The following is an 8,336-nucleotide window of genomic DNA, read 5'->3' on the forward strand; positions in this document are numbered from 1 at the left end:
GTGGCACATCCCAACACGAGGTCCATATATGGTCACGGCGCCCTAAAATGTTACCAAACATGGTCACGAACGCACTGCAGACCCCGGAGCTCTCCCGGCGAGGAGGAACCCGAATGGGGAGGTGGGGGTGGACGACACCATCAGGTCAAGAACCGGTTCTCCCCCAAACTCTCCCTGCTTGGCTCCCCAGGGCCGGTCGTAACAATGTATATATATATATATATATATATATATATATATATATATATATATATATATATATATATATATATATATATATATATATATATATATATACCATTGTAATGTAAATAAGAAGAAAGAAAAGTGGGTGAGAAAATAACTTAGCGTGAGCGTCCTCCTCACGGCAAGTTATTTTTCACCCAATTTTGTTTCTTCTTATTTACATTACATTGGTTTACTAACCTTTCTATACATATATATATATATATATATATATATATATATATATATATATACAGGAAAGAACTGGATACATAAGGGCTCGTTTTTCCGTATTATTGAACTCTAACAGACAAAAATGCCAAAGAAAGTATACGAAAAGTTATTAGACCAAATGGTCAGGTAAATGTGAAGAAAGAAAAGTGGGTGAAAAGACAACTTGCCATGGGCAGGAACAGAACCTGTGACCTTCGAATAACGCATTCGATGCTCTACCACTGAGCTTCCATAGCGGATATCCTCCCAGCCACTTCATTGCTATATATGTTAATTTAAACGTGGGAGGGTCGGTCAGCCCCATGTGTAGCCATGGTGGCGAGTGTGGCACACTCTTTTATAAGCCTGTGAGGCGTCACGTAGCACGTGAACTTATTACGAACTTGCAGCTGACCAATAGTCCTTTGTATACAACATTAGGCACCAAGTCTGCCAGTACGAGACCCACGGTAATGAATAAGGGAAAGAAGTGGATGCTTAAGCGCTCGTTTTTCTGTGTTTTGACACCATGGTAATGAAATCTAACAGACAATATTGCCAAGGAAAGTATAGAGGAGTTTATTAGACCAAATTGGAAGGTAAATGTGAAGTAAGAAATGTGGGTGAAGAGATAACTTGCCGTGGACAGGAACTGAACCGGCGACCTTCGAGATATATATATATATATATATGTATATATATATATATATATATATATATATTGGTCATGAACTATAGCTATAGCTGAATATATATATATATATATATATATATATATATATGAGATCTAACAGACAGTAATGCCAAGGAATGTACAGGGGAAGTTATTAGAATCAATAGATTGTAAATAAAAAGAAAGAAAAGTGGATGAAAAAATAACCAACCAGAGCATCGAACGCGTTATTCGAAGGTCGTAGGTTCATTTCCTGCTCACAGCTGGTTATTTTTTCACCCACTTTTCTTTCTTCTTATTTACATTCTATTGGTTTCTAATAACTTCCCCTGTACAATCCTTGGCATTACTGTCTGTTAGATCTCATTATTATTGTGTTAAACACGGAAAAACGAGCCCTTAGGTATACACTTCTTTCCCTTATTTTATATGTATATAAATATATATATATATATATATATATATATATATATATATATATATATATATATATATATATATATATATATATATATATATATATATATATATATATATATATATATATATATATAGAAAGAGAGAGAGAGAGAGGTGTGGGATATGGCACAACGGAAGCGTTGTCAACAAGGATAAATATACTTATTTCCCAACAGTTTCGGAAGGGTTCCTCCCTTCATCAGGGGATGAGTTATACTGACATGAACTTCCAAACTTCGTTGCTGCCGCGTCCCTCTCGCCTTGAAAGATGTTTGCGAGAGTGAGAGGAAACTAAAAAAAGAAAGAAAGTGAAAAAAAGAAAAAAGAGGGAAGAAAAAAGACGAAAAGAAAAAAAACTAAAAGAAAGAAAAGAAAGTAAGTAAAAAAGAACCACTGTCAACACTGAGAACAAAACCAACTGTCCGTGTACGTCCACATCCGGTTATTATCCTGTGCTGTTCACTTCTCGACGTGCGTCAGGCCACTCAAGATTGTCGCCGCGGTGGCGCGAGGGGACCGTGACGGCGTGCGTAAAGAAAGGGTTTCCCCTAAATGGGTCGGTAGCCTCTTTACCTTTAATCTTCGTCCGTTTCCCTTCAATGGTCATCAAGTGGTAGGCGACATAAACGCCTACCACTTGATGTGCATGTGAAAAAAAGAAAAAAGGAAAAAAAGAAAAAGAAAAAACAAAAAACAAGAAAGGACAGTGTACACGTACGAGTCAGTCAGAAAAAACAAGCATGGTCTCCAGCTATCAATCTTTGTCACCAATTTCCTCCTCGCTTACTTCTCGGAGGCAGGAGAGTTTTCCGGAGTCCTCGTTGATGCCGGCTACTATTGTTCGAAATTTGAAAATAAAATATGCCTCACGCTGTTCGCGCTCGCGCCTGTTTGAGAAACCGGACTGCAAAAGAGTTACGCTGATATTTTCAAAACTGTGGTTTGGCAGGCGCAGATGTCTAGATAAAGGCAGCTTCGGCAGTGTAGTGGCGTGGTACCGGTGATTATTGAACCGCAGCCGAAATGGCGCGTCTGTTTGGCCGATATATTCTTGTCCCCAGATGTTGCAATGTAGCATGTATATTAGGTTACTGGAGTCACAATTAAGGCTTTCAGTTATGCAGAATTTGAAATCCGAGAAGTTCGCTTCGGATTCACGTGTTGTGACCATCTGTGGGCATACCTTGCATTGAGCTATATATAAATATATATATATATATATATATATATATATATATATATATATATATATATATATATATATATATATATATATATATATATATACTTATTTATTTATTTACCAAGAGAGATATCTTCCTGGACGTGCATGCAATTTGATATCAATTCGCATACACTTGCAGAGGTCACGTGATGCGTTTTCTTAGATACCACTAAGTTAAATGAAAGTTGGACAGGCCGAGGAATGGCGCCCTTAGCCACATTTTTGCATCTAATGTGCGAAGCTCATCTTGCTATGACAACTCTTTTTTCTTATTAGGCTTTCGCGGTTACCATCTTCAAATACCACAGTAGTTTGTTTAAGAAGTTTATCATGGCGGATGTAAGTCGTCGGGATGGTTATGTATCAAGTTCAACCGAGAATAAGTTTACGTTAAACATGGTTTTTGCTGGTAAACACCAAAACACACATTCGGCCAACCCTTTTTTATCAATGTACAGTAAACGTTTATTTACCCCTGTTAAAGCGCATTTTATTTCGTGTTGTACGCCAATTCCAATGACGGGGAATAAACCATTATTTTTCCCGGAATGCTTGCTGTTATATTTTTTCTAATAAGTTTACACTTTCTTGCATATATTCATGCTTTTGTGTATAATATTTTGCCTTATTGCTAATAGTCTGAACAGTGTTTCTGAAGCGTGAACTTAATAACAATGTTATGGTGTAATGTGGGCCCAGGATCCGGAATAAATCAACCGGCAGTCAGGTGACTCTGTACACACAACACAGACTTTAACACAACCGATAACTCTTACAATTCACACACAACACACTATAGCGTTCCTTATTTACATGCCAAACGTCCTACGCGCCTCGGCACACGAACTGTCCTACTCGCCGTTATGACTGTTGCCGCTGCGGCGAGGTCGGTCGTCACCGGTGTTCCTTGTGCAGTCACGCTGCCTTGACCGTGGTGAGGTGGTGGTGGTGGTGATGGTGGTGCTGCAGGCTGGTAGATCACCAGGCCACTGCAGTGCAGTTTAATAGCCCGTCGCTAACATGAGCCGCGGCCACCTCGTGCCACCACTCGGGCCCCAGGACCTCAGGCCACGAACAGACTATGCTGCCGGTCCCTGTGTCAGCGCCGGCCACAGAGCGGGGAGCCAGCTCACCAGGTCCGCAAGGCTGCCGGACACCTGGTTGAGTGACGCAGCTCGAAGCAGGAAGCCAGCTCACCAGGTCCGCAAGGCTGCCGGACGCCTGGTTAAGCGATTTCGCGACCCGAACCGCTGACCAGCAGCTGCCGTTCGAACCGTGTCACGCTCCAACTGCCCGAGCCGCACGCCCCGCTCGTGCTTCCTTTTCCTCGTCTTCGCCTCCAAGGCGTACCGCAGAGCAGAACTGCCGTTCCCTCTTCGCCCCGTCACGGGCCACACAATCCACATCATCACACCACCCCCACTTAAGATAGTTGTGAGCAACTATTCCACTCCACGCCAGGCGGTGAGTAGAAAAAAGTGCAGGCGCGTTTGTAAAGAGGGAACAAGTTCACACGAATCCGAATGGTTGTGATCCACACAGCACGTAATGAAAAAAAACACATGAAAAATACACAAGTGGAGAAAGATTAGAGCAATTCAGATACGACTTAAGTAGTCGCATCTGAATTGTCCGCTCCTACATTGTCTGAGCCTTTTATGTATTCTACGGTAAAGCTGTACTCTTGCATTAGTAAGCTACATCGTAACACTCGATTATTGACGTGTTTGGCTGACTGCAAGTACCGGAGTGGCTGGTGGTCACACTGAATAATGAAGGGTTTGCCGCATAAGTAAATGTGGAACTTCAGAACAGCCCACACGAGCGCTAAGCATTCACGCCCTATTGTGGAATAGCGGGCCTCTCTAGGCAGCAGATTGCGCCTAGCATAAGCAACCGGATGTAAAATATCGTCCCCACTGTTTCGCAGAAGCACTGCGCCGATGCTTGTGCTTGAGACATCAGTACGGAGCACGAAAGGCTTCGAAAGATCCGGTGCTCGCAGTATGGGACTTGCGGCGAGCTTGTCTTTCAGCACGGTTAATGCTTTTTCTTGCGTCGGTCCCCACGATACGATGTGATGTTGGCCTTTCTTGGTAAGGTCAGTCAAGGGCTTGGAAATCTCTGCGTAGTTCGGAATGAACTGCCTGTAATAGTCCGTAAGACCGAGAAAGGATTGTACAGCTTTCTTCGTCGTGGAGCGCTTGGCGGCTAGGATCTTGTCCAGCGTTGTCCTCTGGCAGACGTCGCACGACTTGACAAACCGTCTGATTTCTTCATGCATACCTGGCCAGTAAAAATCCTCAACGATACGGTCTGTGGTACGTCGCACGCCTTGGTGACCAGCCATAATGCCCTCGTGTGCAACCTTCAAAATGTGTTGTCGAAGTGTCCTTGGCACGACTACTTGCTTAAAGGTCCTCCCCGTAGAAAGGCGGTAATGTCGATACAGTAGTCCAGCCTCTTCAGAAAAGTGGTACGTCGTGTCTTTATTGGAGTGAATCTCCTTCCCAATCTTGCTGAAGCAACTCTTCAGACTTGGGTCGTCTTTTTGGCTCTCAGTTAGCTGCACTCGGGTCACTTCTAGCGAACCAACAAGCGGAATCTTCATCATACTCTCCGTCTTCCCCTGCGTCCGGACGACGGCAGAAAGCAAGGTTGACTTTTCCCAGCATGCCGGGATTTTGCTCAAACCAGTCGATTCAGGGAACAGGGCGTCAGAGTACTCCCAGGTAGTATCTGGCTCCTGTGGTCCTTTTACTCCTGGAATATTGCCGAGCACGAGGTCGTACACAGGGTTAGTCATGCATAAAGCGTTTACATCACCAACGAAGTAGGGCGTGTGTATCTGTATGTTTGCTTCCGGTAGTTCCTTGGCCTTTCCATCCGAAAGCATAACTCTTGCCGTCTTCCCGGTCCGGCACCGATCCGGCACGAACTCGCGTCGGACGATGGTCGTGTTGCTCCCTGTGTCTCGTAAGACACGTGCGCGTTGTCCAAGCACCCGTCCTTCGACCACTGGCATGTTGTCGACTAAGAACATAGGTTGGTTCTCGCACTTCTTGGGGCATTCAGCAGCGCATGTCTCATCCTTGTACTTGGCCATAGGGAAGTAATCCTGTTTTTTCTGTTCTATCATGGCACAAGACACCGACTTGTCTTTGCTCTGATCCTTGCAATCGGTGGCTTTGTGGCCAAGCCGCCCACATGTTTTGCATTTCACAGACTCTTTCGGAACCGCACGACCATCCGGAGTGCTATGTCCTTTGCGGTGACACAGAAAGCAACTCGGCTGTTGGTACTGTGACATAGCACCGGGTTTATTTGCCTCCTTTGTATCATCTGCAATTTTACCAATGTTATTGACTCCCTGGGCTTCGAGAAAGCGGTCGGTGCACTCTGAAAGGAATGTAAGGGTTTTGCATTCCCTCTCTTTCAGGAAGATGGCCAGCTTCGGACTACAGCAACGCAAGAATTGCTCGGCTATAACATGGTCACGAACACCCTCAAACGTTTTGGGCACATCAGCCATCTCAATCCAGTTATCAAAATAGCTCGAGATCCTTGCTGCTAGTTGTTTCCCTGTTTCGCCATCTTCAGGCCGGGCTTTCCGAAATTTGTCTTTATATCCTTGTGCCGTGAAACTTAAGCGCTGAAGTAGGGCTTTTTTCACTTTATCATAGTAGAGGGCCTCGTCAGCAGTCATTCGACTAATGACAGTGAGTGCCTCACCAGTTAAGCACATGCTTACGGCTACTCCCCATTTCTCTCTTGGCCATTCTTGCCCAGTAGTCACGCGTTCAAACCTCTGCAAATACGCGTGCAGACCATCGCGTCGCTCGTCAAATAGCGGTAGTAACTTCTGCGGATTCAGGCCTGACGGGTTTGCCGATGGAGCGAGTGCTGCCGCCGCAGATGGCTGACTTTGAGCATTTTCCTGAAGCTGGAGCTTAAGTTGGAGGATTTGCAGCTGCCTCTCGTCTGCTAACCGTTGCCTCTCGTCCGCTAACCGTTGTCTCTCGGCTGCTTCTTTGGCCTCTTCTCTCTCAGCTGCACGCTCATCTCTCTGCCTAACTTGCTCTCGCTCAATCCATTCGCGAAGTTCCGCACCAGACAAGCCTAACTGAGCTGCTACAGCCGGTAACTTATCGAGATCCATGTCTCTCGTCTTGTGCTGCGTGCACACACCTGACTGGCGATTTCCGCGTTCGAGATGTTACTGGCGGGATCCTGGCAGGCTCGCCAAGTTTGTGATGGTGTAATGTGGGTCCAGGATCCGGAATAAATCAACCGGCAGTCAGGTGAGTCTGTACACACAACACAGACTTTAACAAAACCGATAACTCTTACAATTCACACACAACACACTATAGCGTTCCTTATTTACATGCCAAACGTCCTACGCGCCTCGGCACACGAACTGTCCTACTCGCCGTTATGACTGTTGCCGCTGCGGCGAGGTCGGTCGTCACCGGTGTTCCTTGTGCAGTCACGCTGCCTTGACCGTGGTGAGGTGGTGGTGGTGGTGATGATGGTGCTGCAGGCCGGTAGATCACCAGGCCACTGCAGTGCAGGTTAATCGCCCGTCGCCAACAAGAGCCGCGGCCACCTCGTCCCACCACTCGGGCCCCAGGACCTCAGGCCACGAACAGACTATGCTGCCGGTCCCCGTGTCAGCGCAAGCAACAGAGCGGGAAGCCAGTTCACCAGGTCCGCAAGGCTGCCGGACACCTGGTTGAGTGACGCAGTCCGAAGCAGGAAGCCAGCTCACCAGGTCCGCAAGGCTGCCGGACGCCTGCTTAAGCGATGTCGCGACCCGAACCACCAACCAGCAGCTGCCGTTCGAACCGTGTCACGCTCCAACTGCCCGAGCCGCACGCCCGCTCGCGCTTCCTTTTCCTCGTCTTCGCCTCCAAGGCGTACCGCAGAGCAGAACTGCCGTTCCCTCTTCGCCCCGTCACGGGCCACACAATCCACATCATCACAAATAATATTGCTCATTTTGTTATTACTTTTTCTGACTATCAACTTCTCAACTTTTTTAATGCATAATTTGAGGTATTAGGGGCATACTATATTGTTTACACGCATTGTATTATCAACGCCTATTTTGAAAAATGTATAACTTACAGTGATAGGGGTGTACTACTTTCTTTACACCCATTGTATATGTGTTAACATTTCTTGAGGAGTCCGAGGCACCTGCATAAATATGCCAATACAAACGGTGCAAACAAAATTTTACTTTGAAGAACAAAATGTGGAGGATTATAACGTTGAACCATGCCTCGTTGCTTTCTGTTCATATAGTGATTAGCTGTATATGATAGGTATAAACAGTCTTTGTCATGCTCACAGCCCCAGCTTGTTACGCAAGGCAACATATGACGTGAAAATGATCCATCACGTAATTACCACTTATGCACGACCATGTAAAAAATGAGAGAATAAACCATTATCAGTATGGCATATTGTTTTTTATTTGTTCTTCAGCATTTAAAATTTTTTGTGTGCCACACAATTGTCTGCTTGTTACATGAC

This window comes from Rhipicephalus microplus, chromosome X, assembly GCF_043290135.1.
Source record: "Rhipicephalus microplus isolate Deutch F79 chromosome X, USDA_Rmic, whole genome shotgun sequence".
Taxonomy (NCBI): Eukaryota; Metazoa; Arthropoda; class Arachnida; order Ixodida; family Ixodidae; genus Rhipicephalus; species Rhipicephalus microplus.